This window comes from Drosophila suzukii, chromosome 3, assembly GCF_043229965.1.
Source record: "Drosophila suzukii chromosome 3, CBGP_Dsuzu_IsoJpt1.0, whole genome shotgun sequence".
NCBI classification, from domain to species: Eukaryota; Metazoa; Arthropoda; class Insecta; order Diptera; family Drosophilidae; genus Drosophila; species Drosophila suzukii.
Genome location: NC_092082.1, coordinates 37,259,997 through 37,286,406, shown reverse-complemented (window position 1 = coordinate 37,286,406; position 26,410 = coordinate 37,259,997). Strand labels below are relative to the sequence as shown.

The 26,410-nt window shown below is 40.2% G+C and overlaps 1 long non-coding RNA gene across 1 annotated transcript; it reads left to right on the top strand.

Moving 5' to 3' along the window:
• Positions 1-21,707: 21,707 nt before the first annotated feature.
• On the top strand, positions 21,708-22,221 carry LOC136117498 (uncharacterized). Its single transcript, XR_010655043.2, has 3 exons — positions 21,708-21,846; positions 21,904-21,993; positions 22,053-22,221. It is a non-coding gene; the product is annotated as an uncharacterized lncRNA (long non-coding RNA).
• Positions 22,222-26,410: the final 4,189 nt, after the last annotated feature.

Here is a 26,410-nt window from a genome sequence, read left to right as displayed (position 1 = left end):
AAAACAGCACTATTGAAACACAAGCTGAAAAAATCATAAATAAAAACCAGGAAGAATGCTTTAGTCGAGTACACCGACTATCAGATACCCGTTACTCCGCTAAAGGGACCAAAGGGAGCTGGAGAAATGCAAGCTACAAAGCGAGATTGTAATGCGTCACCTACCCGCGATCTCAATACATGCGCGGCAGATAGATTTAAGCGTTATGGGCGTTATAGTGGGAGTGGCAATCTTTTTGAGTCAACCGATAGGTATTGACGAGACTACTACATTTCAGTTACAATTTTTGTAGCACGAAAATTGTGGGCGCCACTATGAGGAAGAAAGCTTGCGCGAGGAAGCAAATTTGCAGCTTTTATAATTTCAAAGATCACAGCGTTTATACGGACTGACGGAGAGACGGACATAGCTAGATCAACTCGGCTAGTGATCCTGATCAGGAACATATATATACTTTACGGGATCGGAAACACTGCCTTCTACCTGTTACATACTTTCCGACGAATCTAGTATACCCTTTTAGTCTAAGAACAACGGGTATAAAAATTCAAAGTGCTGCTTACAAGTCCTTCACAGCACGTTGACACTAGTCGGGACAAAATCATTTCACAGCCCTTTTAAAGACCATATAATGGACCATGAAAGCTCGGATGGAGGCCCGTTTTCGAACAACCTTCGGAAAATTAACAGGCATGACATAAGAACGGTCATAATTTTTAATACTACTTAAATTGAATAATTTAATGAAGATCGCCAAATAATCATTCTAAAAACCCTTTAAGGTATGCCATTTCGAAATACGATTCCTTTTGAGCAAGTTAAGGACATATTTTAAAAACTATTATAGAAGGACCTATAAAAACGGGATTTAACTCCTACAGGCAAAAGGGCTTGGATAAAAATCTATGCTATTTATGAATTTGTGCGGTAGGCAACCCCAAAGTGCTTCATTGGTGTACCAAGTGCTGGTAGTTCCTCCATCTCTCACATCTCGCACATAGTTCATCGGCTTGCTCTGTTGGCAGAGCGAGAGAGCATCCCCAGCTAAGAATTTACCTGGGGCTAGAGCCATTAGACCTTTCGGATCGTTGCTTACAGGGCACAACGAATGGGTATTTTGTCTTCCAAATACTAGTTCTTATGGGCAGTAATTGAGCGTCATGGAAAGTGTTGCGCTAAAACTAAATACAAAATATGGAAGCCATACATCCCCATTAGTTTTATCGACTGATATATATGAACGTATATATTTATTGAAAGTTCTGTGGCTTCATCTTACTGTTCCTACTGTCTGGTAGTGGGGCACTGTTGACATGACCTTTAGGTAAATTTTTAGGTTTTTACATAGTTGAATGATAATTCAATTTTTGCATTCAGTTCCCATATCCAAAATACAAGTCTGCCACTAAGTATTTAGTTAGGTCTAATATTAATGTGACTGCAAATTCATTTCCGTTGTCTGATTTGGGTAAAGGCAAAATTGTATCTACTATAACCTTGTCGAGTATTGGTGTTTCGGTAATAGTGATTTGATTTCAATGTTACTTGACATATACCTCCAAAAATATTGTCTTGCAACCTTGGCCGAGGTTTTTATAATGCCTCCTTTATATTATATTGTTGAACGTTGATGCACTAAGAGCAGTACAAACAAGTGGCCCAAACGACACCAAGCATGTGCTTGTTACGCGCGGGCCCATTTTTATTTCCGGCAAATACGGTTCGCGAGGAAGGTACATAGAACAAATAAAGACAGGACAAAACATAGATCAACAAGATTAAAGCAAATGAGCTACGATTTTAGTTTTTAGTACAGGGATAGAAGTTGAGGAACAAATTAAATGATATAGGTTGTTAAAATTATTAGAGAGAAAGGGCTCATGCTGACTAAAATTAGATGAACATCGTGGAAAGTTGATAGGATGGAAGTTTCGCATTAGTCTAACAGGAACATTGAAACTTAGGCGGCTTACCAAATCTACAGAATCAATATCACCTCTGATAAGATTATTCATAACAAGGAAGAACGCTATAGTCGTATGTATATGTATACTTTATGGGGTCGGAAACGCTTCCTTCTGCCTGTTACATACTTTCCGACGAATCTAGTATACCCTTTTACTCTACGAGTAACGGGTATAAAAATAATACCAAGGATAATTCTACGGCTTACTAGACTAGGCAAATTAATTAATAGCAATCTACTCGAGTAAGAAGGCAACCTGACGTTTTGATCCCAGTTCAAACCACATAAGGCAAAAAGAAGAAATTGTTTCTGTACGGACTCTATACGGTCAATGTGCACTTGATACTGAGGACTCCAAACGGTAGAGCAGTATTCTAAATTAGAACGGACAAGTGAGGTAAATAATAATAATAATAAATAAACCCAAGAGCACTCATAGCTTTATTTACAGTAGAGGTTATGTGGGAGTCAAATTTAAGTTTAAGATCTAGGAGAACACCTAAATCGTTTAATGAGTATATTCGGTCCAAGGACATGTTCTGAAGAGAGTAACTCATGAACATTGGCGTACCCCTATAAAAAGTCATAAAGTTGCATTTAAGATAGTTTAAATTCAAGAGGTTATACTGACACTATTCCTGGAATCTATTCATGTCTGACTGCAAGCAGAAACCAGATTCAATATTATTATATGAAAAACAAAGCTTAACATCATCAGCATACATTATAACACGAGAGTGGTTTACGATAGAATGAAGATCATTTATAAACAGAGTAAACAGCAAAGGTCCTAAATGACTGCCTTGAGGCACTCCAGATGTCACGTTGATCATCTTGGAAACAGCGTTTTTGAATACCACCAAATCTACCATTTAAATAACTTGAAATCCAAGCTAACAGATTATTCGGAAGCCTGAGCTGATCTAAATTGAATAAAAGAAGAGACTGGTTAACAGAGTCAAAGGCTTTACTAAAATCTGTATGTATAACGTCCGTCTGCAATTTTTTGTTAAATCCATCTAGTACAAAAGATGTCTATTCGAGCAGGTTAGTGGTGGTCGATCTACGCTTTACAAAACCATGTTGACACGGCGATATTAAAGAGGAGCACAAATGTTGCAACTGAGAGGTAATAATGCGTTCAAATGTTTTAGGAATTGCAGACAATTTGTAGATTCCTCTATAGTTTTGAACATTAACCTTCGCACCCTTTTTGTGGAGTGGAATAATAAAAGAATCTTTCCAGATAGTAGGAAAAACAGATGATGAGATAGACAAATGAAAAAGTTTAAGAATGGGTTTACAAATAGTTCGGGCACAAAACTTAAGAACACACCCAGGGAGTCCATCTGGCCCCTGAGAATAGGTTGGCGTTATAGTTTCTAAATCACTTAAGAGAGAACTCTCGGTGATTACAGGAGAAACAAAGAAGAACGCTATAGTCGATTACCTCGACTATCAGATACCCGTTACTCAGCTAAATAGAGATATGCAAGTAGCAAAGCGAGATTAAAATGCGCCACCTACCGGCGGTATACAGATTTAAGCGTTATGGGCGTTAGAGTGGGCGTGGCAAATTTTTTTTTGGACCAATCGATAGGTATTGACAAGACCAATACATTTCAGTTAAATTTGTTTATCTAGCATGAAAATTGTGGGCGTCACAGGTTTTCGCGGTTTGTGGGCGTTAAAGTGGGCGGGGCAAACTTTTTTTTGGACCAATCGATAGGTATTGATGAGAACAATACATTTCAGTTAAAATTTTTTATCTAGCATGAAAATTGTGGGCGTCACAGGTTTTCGCGGTTTGTGGGCGTTAAAGTGGGCGTGGCAAACTTTTTTTTTGGGTCAATCGATAGGTATTGATAAGAACAATACATTTCAGTTAAAATTTTCTATCTAGCATCAAAACTGTATGAGCCACAGTTTTGGGCGGTTTGTGGGCGTTAGAGTGGGCGTGGCACTCTACTGAAACAAACTTGCGCTGCGCAGGAATCTCAGGAATCTGCGTGCCTAATCCCAGTAATGTAACTCTCATAGTTTCCGAGATCTCAGCGTTCATACGGACAGACGGACAAACGGACAGACGGACAGACGGACATGGCTAGATCGACTCGGCTAGTGATCCTGATCAAGAATATATATACTTTATGGGGTCGGAAAAGCTTCCTTCTGCTGTTACATACTTTCCGACGAATCTAGTACACCCTTTTACTCTACGAGTAACGGGTATAAAAATACAATTTGCCCTGTTTAAGTGATTAGGGTAGCTAGAATTAGACCAAGATACAGAACTATAAGTAGATTGGAAGAATTCAGCAAATAAATCTGCAATTTCGGGATGCGTAGATGCCTCTATAGAGTTTCATCGTACGGATGATGGCAATGCTGAAGACTTTCGCTTAGCATTGACAAAGTTATAAAACTGCCTCGGATCCTTTGAAAATTCAAGTTTACATCGGTTCGAATACATGGAATAGCAATGACTGTTAAGTACATTAAAATTAGTACGAGCCACCACATATCTTGAAAAATCGGATGGCCTACCCGACTTTTTGTACTTTTTATAGATGTTTGTTTTTAGGTTTCTAAGTCTTTGCAACTGATTGGTAAACCAAGGTGGCCTGTCTACCTTAGGAGGAAAACTGTCAAGAACACATTCACAGAAAAAAGAGTTTAAGACACTATAAAATAGTTCCGTAGCACTTTCAATATCCAAGCAATTATATAAATTTGTCCAGCTATATTGTGAAATCAAGTTGTTGAGTTTACTAAAGTCACATTTACGAAAGCACCTACTTTTAGTAGGAGAAAGTGAAGGAGAGAGGTATCAACGCAGGGAAGACAAATTGTAAGTTCTAATGTGGGATGATACTGGTCTTCAGGCACAACTAGTGGGTCAATTCTAGATACAGTGACTTCAGACGGATCTAAAACAAATACAAGATCTAATTGTCCATTTAGTGAATTACGTATAAAGCTAACTTGCTGTAATGATAATTGTAACAGACCGTCAACGAAGTCATGGTCAGATAAAGGGGTAGAGACAAGTGAGTCAGTGGAAAGGGACCAAGAAATTTCAGGGAGATTGAAATCACCCAAAACAATTAAAAGATCCCTTTCGGAAAGATGAGATAAAACAGTTTTTATTGCAGACAAATGTTGCTCATATATTGTGAGGTCGGATCCAGGTTGAATATAAGAACAAGTTACATAAATAGAAAAAGATTTCAAAGAAACTTTAACACCAACGAATTATATGTCATTGGGATTAAGAAAGTATATTCTCTCCGATGTTAAAGTATAGGTAACGGCAACCAGCACCCCACCCCCCGTACGAGGAGAGCGATCAGTTCTATACGTATTAAAATTTTTGGACACAACTTCGGAGTCTGATATTTCCGGTTTCAGCCAAGTCTCAGTAAAGGCCAGAATGTCTTCAGAAAAGGCAGAGGAGTCAGCATAAAGCTTAGGTAGCTTCATATTAAGTCCCCTAACATTTTGATAGGCCAAAAATAAACTGCTCAGTTTTTTGGCGCAGGTACAGTCGTGGAAGGCCTATTATTAGTTCTCCGTCTGTTTGGAACAAATTCTTTAATGACCAATTCAACATTAAGCCAAATACTTTTAGAATTTAGTACATTAAATACTTCCGGAGGAGCAGATATTTTAAATGAAGATATCCTACGAACATATGGAAATTTAAACTCCTCCACTGTGATGTTATGGGATGGGAATTCCTGTTGTATAAATTCTAAAACATCTGCAGATGTGGTTTCAGGTGTTAAACGAGACACAAATAGTTGCTTCCTATACGGAACAACCGAGAGGCTCTTTCTTCCACCACCAGCAATCTGATGTTCAGATGATGTTCGTCTGATTATCGAGACTAGGGACTCCTATAGAGCTAACTTCACCTGTAGGCACAGAAAGCTGCGTAGGGTTTGACCCCTTAGGCTGACTAGCAAAAACAGGGACTCCTCCAGAGCTTTTGGTACCTATGGGTACTGCTGTCAGTGAAGCTTTAGGTCCCCCAGACCCAGTAGATGAAAATATTTGGAGCTAAGTTGGGATTTGGAACTGATGCCTTTCCTTAAACAGATTTTGAAGGAGCGGTCTTTTTGCGTTTAGGTGACCCTACTGACATTTTTTTATTATCAAGGTCCGCCTTAAACTCTTTAAAATCAGCAACTATGCTCATAAGTTTATCAAAAAGTTTCATAAAACGATCATTGGTCAGCGCAACATAGCCATACAAATCACGGTCTATTTCAACGCATGAGGCACAAGTCCACGAAAAACCAACACGCAGATCAATAAAATCTTTTACTCTGCCAACAAGTCCAGTACATTTTGGATGTATGACTGTATTGCAGAGACGACAATAAATAAAAACGATCCAAACTGACAATCTTTCTTGGAACAAAATAGAGCCATTTTTAAGTATTTAAATTTAAGAAAAAAAGTTATTTATAAAACCAAAGAATCAAAAGAATTATAAATACCTCACTTAATTTGACACTGGGATCAAACAATTAAAATGTAGACACACAAAAACACAAAAGTATAAGAGTGCGTAGAGACTGCGAAAGCGAGAGAGCGCGACAGAGTGGCTGTCGACTGAGCGTGGCTTGCGAAACACAAACAAAATATACACGACAACAGTTGAGACGACAAGAAACGGGAGAGAGATTACAAGAGAGAGAGATAACAGATTATGGGAAACAACAACAAAAGCTATTAAAACAAATGCACCGCAGCGTACAGAAGTTACAATAACAAAATGCACAGGTTAAAAACAGAGTTAGCTTATTGTTAAAATTGCTACAATAAAATAGACAATTAAACATAAACAGACGATTTAAAACACAAGCACGGCTGGTTATGTTGGACTAAGTCACAAAGCAAGGCACCAGTAACACAGATATTAATGACAAATTGACAAAAATCACACAGCACAAGATAAACATAGACATAATAGCTTATTGATCTATATCGTTTTTATTTAAGGTCACCGGGTTGAGTAGCGCTACTCTTAATGATTTCAATATTTTATTGACCATATTTTTAAAATTATCAAAGATACTTTGCCAGGATGTCCCTTCAAGTTGGCTGACTTTTCTGTTTACCGGCTTGCATTTCAAGACTTTCCAAAAATTAACATAGTTCAAAAATTCCATTAGTATACAAATCGCTAGCACCATATCTATGGAATTACATGTCTACCTTTTCAAAATTTTTAAAAACCTAAAAATCTTTTCATGTACCATATTTATTCAATAAAAAACGTCTTTTCTTTTTTGGTCTGAATCTGGAAAAACGTAAGCTTAGCAAATATAAGACTATTACGTTCAAATAAATCTTGATATAATGTTTATTTAATGATACGAGGGTTGCTATGTATGTTACTGACCCAATAATGAAAATGCGAATATTTATCATAAAAAATGGAGTGACGTCCATACCGTCACAATAAAAAGTGGTTTACTCAAAATAAATAAATAAACATAAACGACAAAAGTTAAACCTATTATTTGAACGCGTGAGTTACCGCACACGTCGTTGCGGACTTACCGTCGCCCCCCAAACCTCAGCGACAGCTAAATGGTCATTAACCCATACACCTGCGGAAGTGAGTAGAGCCAACCACCTGAGCAGTGAGCAGAGCCAGACGCCTCAGAAGTGAACGAAGCCAGCCGCATTGAAAGCTACACGATCCACCTGATACCATAAGTTGGTTCTTAAAGGGCAAATAAAGGGCATTATAATTCTGTCTGTCAACGAACAAGGTTATTTTTCTTTATTCAAACGGCACCTAAAAATCATTCATTGAACTCTGAGGCGATATACTGGAATCGCACACTGCACATGACAAAAATAAGGCAGTACGGTTGGCAACGTCAAAGGAGGAAGACATGTGTCGCACGCTCACAAGCTAACAAGATTTCTTTATAATTTGTGTTCTTTATATATTTCATTAAATTCTTTGTCAATAAATACTTTATAACCATCCTGATCGAGCGCAGATACGAGCTCCAAACAGCAATAAAATGATACAAAAAGCTGCATTTTATTCACGAAGAAAGGATGATGAAGGATTGCAAATCCACAATGATATAAGCAACACGGTAGAGGGAAAAAGCGGTGAAAAAGCACCAAAAGTGAGAAAAAAACTTGAGAAAGAGCCACGGACCACGAGGTTAACTAAAAATGTTAGTTAAACTAGGTCAACTAAGGGTTGCCGATCTGGATATTATTCTACTCACGAACAATATTCCAGTAGTCGGAAACAAACAGGCTAAAATCGACGACCTCACACGGATCTTGGGATGTGATGAAATCAAACGCGATGACTACGATTTCGATTCAAATACCGTACAATCTCAAATTGACGAGCTGAAGCAATTGATGGTCAGCTTATCCCAAACGGTTCAGGCCTTAGGTGTTCAACAGGAAAATGCGACTTCGGGGCAAGCTAACGTAGGGAGCGCCGCAGGTCCACCGGCTGCTTTGGAACAACAACGTCAGGCAAACACGTTAGGCATACCACCACCAGGCCAAGAACAACCTCATCAAAGGATCAGAGAAAGCCCCGAACGCACTGCTTACACCAACACCATCATCAAGGATGTGATCGGTGTGTTGCCCGAGTATGATCCAGTTAGGGGCAATATCACTTCACAACAGTTTATAAGCAAAACCGAGCAGTTGCAACGCGTTTATGAATGATCTCTGGACAATATGAAAACAGTGCAATCACTGCAGCAACAAAGTGCTTCTTCTCAGTATGATTACACGAAAGGCCGAGATGTAGCAGGTGGTGAGGCTAAACCCAAAGGACCAAAATGTTTTAATTGTAACCAATTGGGTCACATAGCTGCCAAGTGTCCAGATCCGCAAAGGTTGGGCATGAAGCATGAAGACTATTGAGCTTGGAGGAAAAGAGTTTTCAGCAAACACTTGTTAGAGAGTCGGCTGTTCCAAGAGGATCAATTCGACAGAAATCGGTAAAACGTCTACAAGGATTTGGTGGATCAATAGTGGAGACTAAGGAATGTATACTTACCTCGGTGAAAACAGAACGCAGCAAAATTTATATACACATTCACATTGTACCCGATGACATTCTTCCTTACGACGTTCTCATGGGCAGAGACTTACTCTGCAGTAAGGTCTACGAACAGATTGGAAATTCAAACTCGATAATGCAAGCAGAGGAATCAGCAATCAACTTTAATATAAGAGCTAACGTCAGTAGCTCCCAGCGCAATGAGGTGAGCTATATGTTGCATAGATATACAGATTGCTTTGCCGAAGACCTTTCCCATATTGGCAGATGCAATACCACTGTAATGGACATCGAGGTGACAACGGCAACACCGATACTGGGTCGTCGATACCAAGTTGCATTTTCTAAAAGGGATGCACTCCGATCTCAGTTAGATCTCCTACTCAAGCACAACATCATCAGTAAGAGCAGCTCACCATATGCATCATCGGCGATATTAGTCCCCAAAGCAAAAGGAGAAAGTCGATTGTGCATCGAATATAGAGCTCTCAACGCAGTCACTGTAAAAAAGCGATATCCAATGCCAATTGTAGAAGAACAATTAGCCAAGCTGTCTGGAAACTCGTACTTTACAACTCTGGATATGACTTCAGGATATTACCAGATTCCAATGGGCCAGGAAAGCAAGAAATTTACGCCATTTCTGACTCCTGATGGACTCTACGAGTTCAACGTAATGCCATTTGGCTTGCTAAACGCACCAATGGTATTTCAGGAGGTCATCATGGATTTGCTACGACAGCTAGAGCACCAACGCAACATAATTAGTTATGTAGACGAAGTCATTATACCATCGAAAACAGTTGACGAAGGACTTGTCATTCTAAACGAGTTTCTACAGGCAATCCGCTCAGCTGGTCTAACTTTACGGCCATCCAAATGTTCCTTCCTGCAGAGTAAGGTCAAGTTTTTAGGACACTTAGTAACGGCAAACGGAATTTAGCCAGGAATCGAGAAAACCATATGCATCAGCAATTATGGAACGTCGCAAAACGATACTAATGTACGCAGATTTCTCGGCATTACTGGATTCTTCCGCAAGTTCGTCAAGGAATATAGCATAATGGCAGCTCCTTTGAGTAAGCTTGTGAAGAAAAGTCAAGAGTTTCTGTGGGAAGAAGAACAAGAAACAGCATTCCGAAACTTAAAGGAAGCTATCACATCGCAGCCCGTATTGACTCTTTATGATCCAGCTCGGCGCCACGAAGTACACACGGATGCAAGCAGCAAAGCTATTGCAGGCGTTCTACTGCAAGAAGAAGACGAAGGACTCAGGCCTGTATTTTATTACAGCAGGCTTTGCTCAGATGCTGCGAGCCGCTACTCAAGCTATGCGCTAGAAGTGTTAGCTATTACCGAGTCCTTGGAAAGATTCCGCATTTATCTCTTTGGATCCTAGTTTGTAGTGGTGACCGATTGCAACGCTGTAGCAACGCTCAAGGAATCCACTGCTCTACAACCTCCAATCGCACGCTGGTGGCTACGACTACAAGAGTTCGACTTCAAATGCAAACATCGACCTGGAGAGCAAATGCCTCATGTAGACGGAATGAGTAGGAATCCAGTACATCCACCGGAGGACAAAATAATAACCGTAGCAGACAACGTCTTAAAGATAGTTCCCATCGACGAAGACTGGATTTACACAATGCAGATGCAGGACCCAAAAATAAACGACATCTTTGAGGTTTTTGCCAACAAGGACGCCAGTAACCAGTGGAGTCAAATTAAAACAGGCTATGTCATCTGTAAAAGTCGATTGTATCGGAAAACTGATGATGGCAACAAGTTGGTGGTCCCTCAAGCAATCAGATGGCGCGTTACAAAGTGCAACCATGATGAAGCAGGACATTATGGAACCGAAAAGACTTTGGAAAGACTAAAGAAATATTTTTGGTTTCCAAGGATGCGTGGATCTATCAAGTCTTACATTGCTTCTTGCCCGGAATGCTGTGTGAATAAGGTAAAAGGCGGAAAATTGCAGGATGTAGTACCCATACCGTTCCGAACAATTAACATTGATCACATTGATCATAAGAAGTATAACCAGAAACTGTCACACACTGGTAGTTGTGTGTGCTTTTACTAAAAACACCTTTCTAATAACAACACGTAATACAAAAACGACACCAGTTATCAAAGCCCTGAAACAAATTTTTTGTGTTTTTGGGCAACCTGTACGGCTAATTTCGGATAGAGGCACATCATTTGCATCCAAGGAATTCGACCATTTTATTAAGGAAAATGGAATTCAGCACATCAAAACGGCCGTTCGCACGCCTCGCGCTAATGGACAGGCTGAACGTATGAATAAAACGTTACTAAGTGCATTGAAAACTAGTACAGCCAACGATAAGGATTTGGATCAAAACCTTGGTAAAATCCAGTGGAGTATGAATACAAACATCAATTCCACCACAAAGTTTACTCCAAACGATCTGGTATTTAACTTCAATGTTAGAGATGTTTCCAAAAATCGGTTAATTCAAGCTTTAACTCAGGAATCTGAACCAGAAGTCAATGTTGAAGTAAATCGCCAGCAAGCAGAAAAAAACATAAAAGCAGAGCAGCAAAAATGGAAGATACGCTATGATGCCAGGCATACTTTCCCAAAGAAATTCGGTGTAGACGATCTGTTTATGATCGATTTTGTTCCAGCTGCGACAGGAGATACACATAAATTGGATCCAGCTTTTAAAGGACCTTATATTGTTACAATGGTTCTGAATAACGACCGATACGTAGTTGAGGACCTTCCAGATCGTTCAGTTTCTCAACGACGATACAACAACGTAGTATCCATTGATCACATGAAGCCTTGGTGTGCTTTAATCCCAGATCTGGATACCAGTGATGAAAACTATGACTCCGCAACAGAAGACTAATCGTCGTCAGGAAGGGCCGAGATGTCAAAAATAAGGCAGTACGTTTGGCAACGTCAAAGGAGGAAGACATGTGCCACACGCTCACAAGCTAACAAGATTTCTTTATAATTTGTGTTCTTTATATATTTAATTAAATTCTTTGTCAATAAATACTTTATAATCATCCTGAACGAGCGCAGAGGTATTTTTGACAATTCAGAAGTGGGATACGAGCTCCAAACAGCAATAATAAGAAAAGCTTCATTTTATTCACGAAGAAAGGAGATTGAAGGATTGCAAAATTTGACAAAACGGCAACGCCACAATGGGCTAAGCAACACGGTAAAAAGTAACGCGGTAAAAAGGCATAACGGGAATACGGCCACTTTTTAAGAAGCATCTAGAGGGAAAAAGCGGCGAAAATGCACCAAGAGTGAGAAAAAAAACTTGAGAAGGAGCCACGGACCACGAGGTTAACTAAAAATGTTAGTTAAACTAGGTCAACTAAGGGTTGCCGATCTGGATATTATTCTACGCACGAACAATGTTCCAGTAGTCGGAAACAAACAGGCTAAAATCGACGAACTCACACGGATCTTGGGGTGTGATGAAATCGAACGCGATGACTACGATTTCGATTCAAATACCGTACAATCTCAAATTGACGAGCTGAAGCAATTGATGATCAGCTTATTCCAAACGGTTCAGGCCCTAAGTAATCAACAGGAAAATGTGACTTCGGGGCAAGTTAACGTAGGGAGCGCCGCAGGTCCACCGGCTGCTTTGGAACAACAACGTCAGGCAAACACGTTAGGCATACCACCACCAGGCCAAGAACAACCTCATCAAAGAATCAGAGAAAGCCCCGAACGCACTGCTTACACCAACACCATCATCAAGGATGTGATCGGTGTGTTGCCCGAGTATGATCCAGTTAGGGGCAATATCACTTCACAACAGTTTATAAGCAAAACCGAGCAGTTGCAACGCGTTTATGAATGATCTCTGGACAATATGAAAACAGTGCAATCACTGCAGCAACAAAGTGCTTCTTCTCAGTATGATTACACGAAAGGCCGAGATGTAGCAGGTGGTGAGACTAAACCCAAAGGACCAAAATGTTTTAATTGTAACCAATTGGGTCACATAGCTGCCAAGTGTCCAGATCCGCAAAGGTTGGGCATGAAGCATGAAGACTATTGAGCTTGGAGGAAAAGAGTTTTCAGCAAACACTTGTTAGAGAGTCGGCTGTTCCAAGAGGATCAATTCGACAGAAATCGGTAAAACGTCTACAAGGATTTGGTGGATCAATAGTGGAGACTAAGGAATGTATACTTACCTCGGTGAAAACAGAACGCAGCAAAATTTATATACACATTCACATTGTACCCGATGACATTCTTCCTTACGACGTTCTCATGGGCAGAGACTTACTCTGCAGTAAGGTCTACGAACAGATTGGAAATTCAAACTCGATAATGCAAGCAGAGGAATCAGCAATCAACTTTAATATAAGAGCTAACGTCAGTAGCTCCCAGCGCAATGAGGTGAGCTATATGTTGCATAGATATACAGATTGCTTTGCCGAAGACCTTTCCCATATTGGCAGATGCAATACCACTGTAATGGACATCGAGGTGACAACGGCAACACCGATACTGGGTCGTCGATACCAAGTTGCATTTTCTAAAAGGGATGCACTCCGATCTCAGTTAGATCTCCTACTCAAGCACAACATCATCAGTAAGAGCAGCTCACCATATGCATCATCGGCGATATTAGTCCCCAAAGCAAAAGGAGAAAGTCGATTGTGCATCGAATATAGAGCTCTCAACGCAGTCACTGTAAAAAAGCGATATCCAATGCCAATTGTAGAAGAACAATTAGCCAAGCTGTCTGGAAACTCGTACTTTACAACTCTGGATATGACTTCAGGATATTACCAGATTCCAATGGGCCAGGAAAGCAAGAAATTTACGCCATTTCTGACTCCTGATGGACTCTACGAGTTCAACGTAATGCCATTTGGCTTGCTAAACGCACCAATGGTATTTCAGGAGGTCATCATGGATTTGCTACGACAGCTAGAGCACCAACGCAACATAATTAGTTATGTAGACGAAGTCATTATACCATCGAAAACAGTTGACGAAGGACTTGTCATTCTAAACGAGTTTCTACAGGCAATCCGCTCAGCTGGTCTAACTTTACGGCCATCCAAATGTTCCTTCCTGCAGAGTAAGGTCAAGTTTTTAGGACACTTAGTAACGGCAAACGGAATTTAGCCAGGAATCGAGAAAACCATATGCATCAGCAATTATGGAACGTCGCAAAACGATACTAATGTACGCAGATTTCTCGGCATTACTGGATTCTTCCGCAAGTTCGTCAAGGAATATAGCATAATGGCAGCTCCTTTGAGTAAGCTTGTGAAGAAAAGTCAAGAGTTTCTGTGGGAAGAAGAACAAGAAACAGCATTCCGAAACTTAAAGGAAGCTATCACATCGCAGCCCGTATTGACTCTTTATGATCCAGCTCGGCGCCACGAAGTACACACGGATGCAAGCAGCAAAACTATTGCAGGCGTTCTACTGCAAGAAGAAGACGAAGGACTCAGGCCTGTATTTTATTACAGCAGGCTTTGCTCAGATGCTGCGAGCCGCTACTCAAGCTATGCGCTAGAAGTGTTAGCTATTACCGAGTCCTTGGAAAGATTCCGCATTTATCTCTTTGGATCCTAGTTTGTAGTGGTGACCGATTGCAACGCTGTAGCAACGCTCAAGGAATCCACTGCTCTACAACCTCCAATCGCACGCTGGTGGCTACGACTACAAGAGTTCGACTTCAAATGCAAACATCGACCTGCAGAGCAAATGCCTCATGTAGACGGAATGAGTAGGAATCCAGTACATCCACCGGAGGACAAAATAATAACCGTAGCAGACAACGTCTTAAAGATAGTTCCCATCGACGAAGACTGGATTTACACAATGCAGATGCAGGACCCAAAAATAAACGACATCTTTGAGGTTTTTGCCAACAAGGACGCCAGTAACCAGTGGAGTCAAATTAAAACAGGCTATGTCATCTGTAAAAGTCGATTGTATCGGAAAACTGATGATGGCAACAAGTTGGTGGTCCCTCAAGCAATCAGATGGCGCGTTACAAAGTGCAACCATGATGAAGCAGGACATTATGGAACCGAAAAGACTTTGGAAAGACTAAAGAAATATTTTTGGTTTCCAAGGATGCGTGGATCTATCAAGTCTTACATTGCTTCTTGCCCGGAATGCTGTGTGAATAAGGTAAAAGGCGGAAAATTGCAGGATGTAGTACCCATACCGTTCCGAACAATTAACATTGATCACATTGATCATAAGAAGTATAACCAGAAACTGTCACACACTGGTAGTTGTGTGTGCTTTTACTAAAAACACCTTTCTAATAACAACACGTAATACAAAAACGACACCAGTTATCAAAGCCCTGAAACAAATTTTTTGTGTTTTTGGGCAACCTGTACGGCTAATTTCAGATAGAGGCACATCATTTGCATCCAAGGAATTCGACCATTTTATTAAGGAAAATGGAATTCAGCACATCAAAACGGCCGTTCGCACGCCTCGCGCTAATGGACAGGCTGAACGTATGAATAAAACGTTACTAAGTGCATTGAAAACTAGTACAGCCAACGATAAGGATTTGGATCAAAACCTTGGTAAAATCCAGTGGAGTATGAATACAAACATCAATTCCACCACAAAGTTTACTCCAAACGATCTGGTATTTAACTTCAATGTTAGAGATGTTTCCAAAAATCGGTTAATTCAAGCTTTAACTCAGGAATCTGAACCAGAAGTCAATGTTGAAGTAAATCGCCAGCAAGCAGAAAAAAACATAAAAGCAGAGCAGCAAAAATGGAAGATACGCTATGATGCCAGGCATACTTTCCCAAAGAAATTCGGTGTAGACGATCTGTTTATGATCGATTTTGTTCCAGCTGCGACAGGAGATACACATAAATTGGATCCAGCTTTTAAAGGACCTTATATTGTTACAATGGTTCTGAATAACGACCGATACGTAGTTGAGGACCTTCCAGATCGTTCAGTTTCTCAACGACGATACAACAACGTAGTATCCATTGATCACATGAAGCCTTGGTGTGCTTTAATCCCAGATCTGGATACCAGTGATGAAAACTATGACTCCGCAACAGAAGACTAATCGTCGTCAGGAAGGGCCGAGATGTCAAAAATAAGGCAGTACGTTTGGCAACGTCAAAGGAGGAAGACATGTGCCACACGCTCACAAGCTAACAAGATTTCTTTATAATTTGTGTTCTTTATATATTTAATTAAATTCTTTGTCAATAAATACTTTATAATCATCCTGAACGAGCGCAGAGGTATTTTTGACAATTCAGAAGTGGGATACGAGCTCCAAACAGCAATAATAAGAAAAGCTTCATTTTATTCACGAAGAAAGGAGATTGAAGGATTGCAAAATTTGACAAAACGGCAACGCCACAATGGGCTAAGCAACACGGTAAAAAGTAACGCGGTAAAAAGGCATAACGGGAATACGGCCACTTTTTAAGAAGCATCTAGAGGGAAAAAGCGGTGAAAATGCACCAAGAGTGAGAAAAAAAACTTGAGAAGGAGCCACGGACCACGAGGTTAACTAAAAATGTTAGTTAAACTAGGTCAACTAAGGGTTGCCGATCTGGATATTATTCTACGCACGAACAATGTTCCAGTAGTCGGAAACAAACAGGCTAAAATCGACGAACTCACACGGATCTTGGGGTGTGATGAAATCGAACGCGATGACTACGATTTCGATTCAAATACCGTACAATCTCAAATTGACGAGCTGAAGCAATTGATGATCAGCTTATTCCAAACGGTTCAGGCCTTAACTAATCAACAGGAAAATGTGACTTCGGGGCAAGTTAACGTAGGGAGCGCCGCAGGTCCACCGGCTGCTTTGGAACAACAACGTCAGGCAAACACGTTAGGCATACCACCACCAGGCCAAGAACAACCTCATCAAAGAATCAGAGAAAGCCCCGAACGCACTGCTTACACCAACACCATCATCAAGGATGTGATCGGTGTGTTGCCCGAGTATGATCCAGTTAGGGGCAATATCACTTCACAACAGTTTATAAGCAAAACCGAGCAGTTGCATCGCGTTTATGAATGGAATGCCATACAGCATAAAATGAGAGGTGTCGCTAAGGAATGGTTAGATGCACAGACTGTATTCCAGACTGTATTGGGAACAGTTTAAGACCGCCCTTTTACAATACTATCCAAGCGTGGAAAACACAGCCGATGTTCACAGGGAACTGATGTGACGTAAAAGAAAACCCAACGAACCGTTTCGCGAATACTTCTACATCATGATGGCAATTGGAAGACGAGCTAATATAGATGAGCCATCTATCAATTCTTATCTTATTAACGGATTGAACCAAAGCGACTGCACGAAGGCTTTGTTAGCTATGAATCTTCAGACGTGCTCAAAACTATTTAGAACTCTGGACAATATGAAAACAGTGCAAACACTGCAGCAACAAAGTGCTTCTTCTCAGTATGATTACACGAAAGGCCGAGATGTAGCAGGTGGTGAGGCTAAACCCAAAGGACCAAAATGTTTTAATTGTAACCAATTGCGTCACATAGCTGCCAAGTGTCCAGATCCGCAAAGGTTAGGCATGAAGCTAAGGATTGCAAGGTTACGGTACCCACCCATAATGAAGACTATTGAGCTTGGAGGAAAAGAGTTTTCAGCATTCGTCGATACTGGCAGCGATCATACACTTGTTAGAGAGTCGGCTGTTCCAAGAGGATCAATTCGACAGAAATCGGTAAAACGTCTACAAGGATTTGGTGGATCAATAGTGGAGACTAAGGAATGTATACTTACCTCGGTGAAAACAGAACGCAGCAAAATTTATATACACATTCACATTGTACCCGATGACATTCTTCCTTACGACGTTCTCATGGGCAGAGACTTACTCTGCAGTAAGGTCTACGAACAGATTGGAAATTCAAACTCGATAATGCAAGCAGAGGAATCAGCAATCAACTTTAATATAAGAGCTAACGTCAGTAGCTCCCAGCGCAATGAGGTGAGCTATATGTTGCATAGATATACAGATTGCTTTGCCGAAGACCTTTCCCATATTGGCAGAGGCAATACCACTGTAATGGACATCGAGGTGACAACGGCAACACCGATACTGGGTCGTCGATACCAAGTTGCATTTTCTAAAAGGGATGCACTCCGATCTCAGTTAGATCTCCTACTCAAGCACAACATCATCAGTAAGAGCAGCTCACCATATGCATCATCGGCGATATTAGTCCCCAAAGCAAAAGGAGAAAGTCGATTGTGCATCGAATATAGAGCTCTCAACGCAGTCACTGTAAAAAAGCGATATCCAATGCCAATTGTAGAAGAACAATTAGCCAAGCTGTCTGGAAACTCGTACTTTACAACTCTGGATATGACTTCAGGATATTACCAGATTCCAATGGGCCAGGAAAGCAAGAAATTTACGCCATTTCTGACTCCTGATGGACTCTACGAGTTCAACGTAATGCCATTTGGCTTGCTAAACGCACCAATGGTATTTCAGGAGGTCATCATGGATTTGCTACGACAGCTAGAGCACCAACGCAACATAATTAGTTATGTAGACGAAGTCATTATACCATCGAAAACAGTTGACGAAGGACTTGTCATTCTAAACGAGGTTCTACAAGCAATCCGCTCAGCTGGTCTAACTTTACGGCCATCCAAATGTTCCTTCCTGCAGAGTAAGGTCAAGTTTTTAGGACACTTAGTAACGGCAAACGGAATTCAGCCAGGAATCGAGAAAGCCTTATGCATCAGCAATTATGGAACGCCGCAAAACGATACTGATGTACGCAGATTTCTCGGCATTACTGGATTCCTCCGTAAGTTCGTCAAGGAATATAGCATAATGGCAGCTCCTTTGAGTAAGCTTCTGAAGAAAAGTCAAGAGTTCCTGTGGGAAGAAGAACAAGAAACAGCATTCCGAAACTTAAAAGAAGCTATCACATCGCAGCCCGTGTTGACTCTTTATAATCCAGCTCGGCGCCACGAAGTACACACGGATGCAAGCAGCAAAGGTATTGCAGGCGTTCTACTGCAAGAAGAAGACGAAGGACTCAGGCCTGTATTTTATTACAGCAGGCTTTGCTCAGATGCTGAGAGCCGCTACTCAAGCTATGCGCTAGAAGTGTTAGCTATTACCGAGTCCTTGGAAAGATTCCGCATTTATCTCATTGGATCCGAGTTTGTAGTGGTGACCGATTGCAACGCTGTAGCAACGCTGTAGCAACGCTCAAGGAATCCACTGCTCTACAACCTCCAATAGCACGCTGGTGGCTACGGCTAAAAGAGTTCGGCTTTAAATGCAAACATCGACCTGGAGAGCAAATGCCTCATGTTGACGGAATGAGTAGGAATCCAGTAGGACCCAAAAATAAAAGACATCTTTGAGGTGTTTTTGACACACACTCGGACAGTATATACTCGTACATATATATTGTAATTCGCGGCAACGCATGAACTGCCAGGGTACGCCGATTCACCAATAGGTGACCATATTTGAACGCGCGCCAAGTCTCACGGCGCTTGGTCACACTGATTTGCCCATCGATGACCATATTTGAACGCACGCCAACAATAAGTTCGGAATTAACCCTGGGAACTTGATAACAAGTTATCGGCCGGGAACGGGTATTAGAGGAGGCAGTCAGACCAGTATGGGTCATGATTCGGCGGTCGATCGGAGAAGACATCGAGGTAAGTGCTCTGCAACATAACTCCTGTATTTAGTAGTTGGTAATGGTTTTAGCTGTTGACTAATTAGAACGTTACCCAACTCCTCGGTTCTTAATCTGGTTTCAAGTGCTCCTACAGTAATTTGGTTCGGAGCCGACCCTCATAGAAACCGGTTTGCAATCGGTTCTACCTACCTGGAAAGAATCACCGAAATCTCGGGTGTGGCCTACGGGTCAGCAGCAACGTAAACCGAGACACCTCGGCGAAGGACCTCGGGCCGACACACACACACAGAAATCACATCACGGTTACCTATTCCTCTTTCATATCTATACTTTCTATTATTCTTGGGTGGAGGAATAAACGATCTATCGAGGGGCCAACAAGTAGTTTAAAAATGTCTGTCCCGAGCCCTGACCACACAGGGTCGTTACAATGGTTTTATTGTTTTTAAAAGTATTCTCCAGCAAGATTTATACACTTTTGCATGCGCTCAAATTAATTTTCATAGCACTTTTTTCACTCCAAATACGTGGTTTAACAGCATCTTCTAGCCACGAAAATCGTTTGCTGCGAACTGACTTTGAGGTTAACTGTAGGGGGACAGTACTAAGAATGGGTTAAAGAGGGAGAGAATACCTGAAAAGAAGGATGCTGCTTAGATGGACTGGCAGCAGCTGATGAGTATGTGTCGGTGTCAGCAACGAGGATGTTATTTGCCGATGACATCGCCCACCCTACCAATATCACCGTCGCCGCATCGTCTGACACAGGTTGGTGAAGTTCATATTGAAGGGGTATATTTTGGTCAAAGCAATCTAATTAGAATTTAAACATTAATTTCAAGTAATAAATTTAATTTAATCACTGAGCCAGTATTTTAGTCATGGGGGAATTCGTTTTATAATATCAAGATCATTGGAATATTATTGTATACAGTCAATCAAAACATTTAGCATAACGACCGGATATAAGTTATTGAAAACACTTTTAGGGGCTCAAACACATGCTCGCATTTCAAGATTTGCTAGTTATATAATATTTAATATAATTCTATAATTTAATTTAACTTACATTAAAACCTTATTAGATATTTATATATTAATAATTTAACTGATATTGGAATTTAATTTAAATTATGTATATGAATTTAGTTGACCAGAATTTAATGATTTATTTTATTTTTCTAAGAATCAGAAATCAGAGCGCGTCTTGCTGGCATTTAGTAGCGGGTACACTGTGTTATCAAACTGTAAAGGGGTGCACTGTTGTTTGTCTGTCTGTGTGACAAGTGGTGGCTATGGTGTTTGTATGTATGTGAGACAATAAGTACCCTTCAGTTCTGCAGTAGGGACGCGGTGACATGGCTCTAGGCAAAAAGCTTTTTTGTTTTTTTTTTGTGCCTAAAACGCTGTGCCGCTGTTGACGTCAGCAGAGAAGTCGGCGCAGTGTAGCAGACTGTCTACGAAAACGATCGTGCAACAAAGAGAGACAGATATTCGGAGCTTCCCTCTCTTTCTTTGTCTTATAATCTGCCTGCACTCGGCGCTCTCAGAGACAAATTTCGGCAGGTCCGTTATTTGTTTTGAGTCTCTCCTTTATGTTCGGCTAGCGACTAATGCGGAAAAATTTTCGTGGCACAGCGACATGTGAATGCCCTAATATTTTAGGAGCGTTATTGTATATCGAAAAAAACAACTAATATTGTTTTATAAAAGTAAATTATTTGATTATAGTAAATTTAATTTACTTTTAATGTTATGCTTACGTATTATACATTAATATTACAATATACTTTTTTTGTTAAATTATAGAAATTTAGTTCGTTAAAATTTATTTAAATATTTAAAACATTTTAATAGTACCATTTTTAAAGAATTCATTTTGTATTTATTACTCAAAAAAGTAAAAATTATGTAGTCGGATATTTTTCGCTTTAGAAAGGGTATAGGTGCAGTGGCTCGCGCCAACTGCGAAGAGAAAACAAAAGAAATTAAGTAAAGGGGTGAGAGGAAGACTTGGTTCATTCTGTTTGAGTTATTGAAAGGGAAGCAAGCCATTTAAATTGTGCGCAGCAGATTTACTTCTTTCGTTTTTTAAAGTGAAAATAATAAAGTCAGGTAAGTGTTACGTTAAGTTGAAGATGTTGTGCATCGATCTTAGTTTAATGTATAAAGGTATTCAATGGGTTCCGTTAGCCGAAAGTGGATGATGAAAAGTTTTGCGCCAATAAAAATCCTGCAAAGGGTGAAACACAGCTCTAAAAGGTAAATATACAAATAAAAAAGTAAAACGCATTTCTAAACATATGCATTACATTTTTCAGGAGCGTTGGCCAAGGACTCCGAGGACCCGGACAAATCTTTAAGAAAGGCAATGACTAATGTTAAAAATAAACTTACCAAGCAAAAACACAGAAATAATAACTGTACAATTTTTGAAAATCATAATAATAATGTATAATTAAAATTAATTAAAATGAAATTAAATATGTATTTATTTTAAATTCTATTTTTTTATAATTGAAAACTCAAGGAAAAATTCTGATTTTCCCAAGTGATTCACTTGGGACGTGTCCCTTGCAAGTGATTTCACAAGTGAAAACTCAAGGAAAAATTCTGATTTTCCCAAGTGATTCACTTGGGACGTGTCCCTTGCAAGTGATTTCTCAAGTGAAGGCTCAAGTCACCGGCACGTGACAGGCCATACGAAAAATGAGTATAAGGAACAAGTGAAATCCCGTAGGACTTCGAAAAATTTTCATTTGAATTTTCACTTGTGAAAATGCGGACATCCCATACAATTTTCTATATGGAGCGTCACTTGTTCTTCACTTGTGCACGAGGACATGTCCCAGGTGATTCCCAAGGTGATTCACAAGTGAAACTTTTTTTTTTGGAACTGAAGGGTACACTGTTGCTTGTATAAAGGTGCATGAAAGTGTGCTCTTTTGTCTGTGTGTAGGTGCGACAAAGGGTGTACTATGTTCTTTGTATGTACGTCCGACAAAGGGTACACTAAGAACAGATCAATTCACTAAGTTGCACAGACGTACATGAACTTGCACAGGTATGTTTAGGTTAAATTTCACAAGATTTTTCAGCGCGGACGCCAGGTGGCAACACTGGTTGATATTTTCACCGTTTTAGATTTACTCTCTTGATTAAATTTGTAGACTGATGTTTTAGGGTGTATGTTGAAAGGCTGATGAAAATGCTGACGACAATCTGGGCAGAAGAATTCACTGACTATGGGTCGGGTCGTAAGCCAAGTGAAGGAGTATACTCGACTTCCAAGAATTTATTTTCTTTAACCAACAGCAACCTGGTAACAGAAAACCTTAAAAAAGCCGAGGATGTCTGATATTTGTGCCAATTTAATTTGGGTAGGTCACTGAGTTTGGGTTTAGTCACTGAATAAAATTTGTTAGGGAGAGAACGATCCTCACACGGCCAAGATCCAAAACGGAAAGGCCGATTAATCGGTATGCGCCAGTCAGCAAGGCTTATTTATCGGAAAATTGTAGGACCAAAGCTACTCATGAAACTGTATAGAACGCGTCTTTTCAGTCTTGTAAAGACTAAATATTTTTGAATTTTGCTTGGCCATTTTAGTTTATGGCGGCAGTTTTGAATGCTGATGGAAATTTAAAATTGTTGTAAAAATTTTGTCTGTTAAAAAAAATTGAAACGACATACGCCCTACAATTGTCATGGTGCTCTCTTGTTTTCTTGTTCTTTCTCTGAAGCCTTTAGACAACAAAAATGTGGTGTATTACTGAGAATTGACCGTCCTACGTTGCTCAAGGGGAAAGAGTCGCTATATGACCAGTTATACAGAAATAACAGGCGACCATTTGTTTCGAAGTCCTTCTTCCAGCAACATTATTTAAACTAGAAACTATATTCCTAGGTTATATTGTTTCTCATATTGTAATTAAAAGGGATCCAGGAAAAATTGAACCAATTACAAAATATCCAATTTCACTAAGTATTAGAGAACTCCGAAGTTTTCTACGCCTAACGGGGAATTACAAAAAGTTTGTCCGTAACTCACACCTAGATACAAGGCGGAGAAAGACGCTGAAAATAAAAAAAACACTATTAAAACACAAGCTGGAAAAATGATAAATAAAAACAAGGAAGAATGCTTTAGCCGAGCTGGAGAAATGCAAGCAGCAAAGCAATATTGTAATGCGTCACCTACCCGCGACCACAATACATGGGCGGCAGACAGATATAAGCGTTATGGGCGTTATAGTGGGCGTGGTAATCTTTTTGAGTCAACCGATAGGTATTGACGAGACTAATACATTTCAGTGGGCGCCACTCTGAGGAAGCAAACTTGCGCGAGGAAGCAAACTTGCAGCTTTTATAATTTCAGAGATCACAGCGCTTATACGGGCTGACGGAGAGACGGACATAGCTAGATCGACTCGGCTCCTGATTAAGATCGGAAACGCTGCCTTCTACCTGTTACGGTCATAATTTTTAATACTACTAAAATTGAATAATTTAATGCAGATCGCCAAATAATCATTCTACAAACCCTTCAAGGTATGCCATTTCGAAATACTTGACAAGTTAAAATGGAGCCCCACATTCTGCAAGTCTTTGCAAAATGAACTAACATGACATAAGAAATGTCAGAATATCAAATACCTTTAAAGTTAAATATTTAAATACATACCATTTAAGGTTTCGCAATCCGGCTTCTATTGGCCAAGTTATAGGCTAAGAAAGTTAAAATGAGGTTAACCATCGAAAAATGAACAACATTTATTTTTAAGTTTTTGCTTTATTTGTTGAATTTTCTCTTTAATGTGACTAACAATAAGTGGATCAAATCTTGAAAGTACATATAGACTGACTGTAGCCTAAATGGCCCTGATAATTATTGCTGGGGTTGTAGATCGTTTCGAAGTAGACGGGTTCTGTTCGAAACCCGTGATAGATCCCTAGCGAGATTATTTAGGTGCAGTATATAACATACATAATATATAATACTTAACCGTCGGTATGCCAAGATCGCTGTGTATATTTTCGTTTCGAACAAAATATGATAACCCAATATCTTTTATTGTTCGCCATATTTTTGATTGTGAGCGCTGCATAATATCAATGTTGCTGTCGCCTGCGTTCCCCCAAAGCTGATAGACCAAATCGAGAATTTATAATCCAGTGTAGGCTGCTAGCTCTAAGTTTGAGATGTGCTTTCTTGTATTCAATGTGTTTCCTTCAGGCTTGACGTCTGTCGAGGTAGACGCCGACACATCTTACATCTTTGGCTTGGGGGAACTGCGCATTGTTCAAAGTGAGCGGGGGGCATTATTGTCTGTTAAGAGTAAGCGTTATATGTTTACATTTTTGTTCATTAATTTGGAATCGCCAGTCTTATAGCCGCTTCTCAACTACCATCAAAGGATCTGCTAGTTGATCTGTTGCTCTAGTTGGGCATCTTGGATTGCGGTGTCCTCAGAAAATGCCCTAGCCTTTCGTTTGTAGATATATCTGCTGTGTATCCCTGTGCGCTACCTTGTAGAACTTCAGCTTCAATGATATACTAGTTGGATGTTGTTGCATTGTATCTAACCGAGAAGACCCTGTGGTAGAGGTACGACTCAAGTAACTTATGAGTGTTTTCTGGCAGTAATGTTACGATTTTATGCCAAACTGGGTCAAATGCTTGGGAGTCATCGAGGAATATCGCTATACAATATTCCCGATGTTCAAGGGCTGTGCGAATTTCTGGTGTTATCCGTTTGACCGGCTCGATAGTTCTATGCCTTTCCCGGAACCCAAATTAGTGTGCCGGGATTACATTGTATGCTCTTAGTTATGGTCCTATACGCGTGATAATGTATTTTTCTAATAATTTGGACAGGGACGATTAGGAAATTGTGAGGTCTTTTTCATGCATCATTATGACAACAGATTTTTTTCACTTTTTGTGGGAAGTACTTAAGTTTTAAGTTTTGAACTGGGCATGCTCTTCTTGTTGCTTTAGGGTTTTAGTGAGTCTGCGGTGGGCTTCGAAAAGAAGTTGCTTCGAATGGGACGATCTGCTGGGTTGCCATGCGCATTGTAGCCGTCGTTTGCAGTTATTGGACTTGCAGATTAGTTTTGTATTGGTTGCTATGCACAGTCGTCTCTTGCGGTGTTGAGGTGCAATGAGTAGGGATTCCGGGGCATCGACACAGTAGTCGATGTCATTCTTGGTGTTGAGTTATGGGGGGAGATCAATGTGGGAACTTACGTACTTCTTGTACTTTAGCCAGTTAATAATGCTTAATTATTTCTGGGATTTGAAGAAGAGGTATTCCGACCGGCGACTTGTCCGATGATAAATCCGATACAGATTTCCTGCGTATTAGATTTCAAAGGATCTTCTTTGTAACAGCGAAGGAAATTAAGTCCGGAACTTTTCTGGGGTCAGCTGCTCATTGTAGCCTGCTTCTGCTATAAAGCGATCTCCGAGCGAATTGTAGAAGTCCAAGAATTGATCTTCCGTTATTGTAAAGCGCGGTGGGCAGTAGACAGCGGCAATAGTAATATTGTCGTTGCCTGTTTGTTATTTTATAAATGTGGCTTGCAAATAATTTGTCGCAAACCTCTGGTGAAAGTGGTGTTTGATGCGTTCCCTGACTGAGATCCGGATCCACCGTTTGTGCCGTGAAGCGCCGTT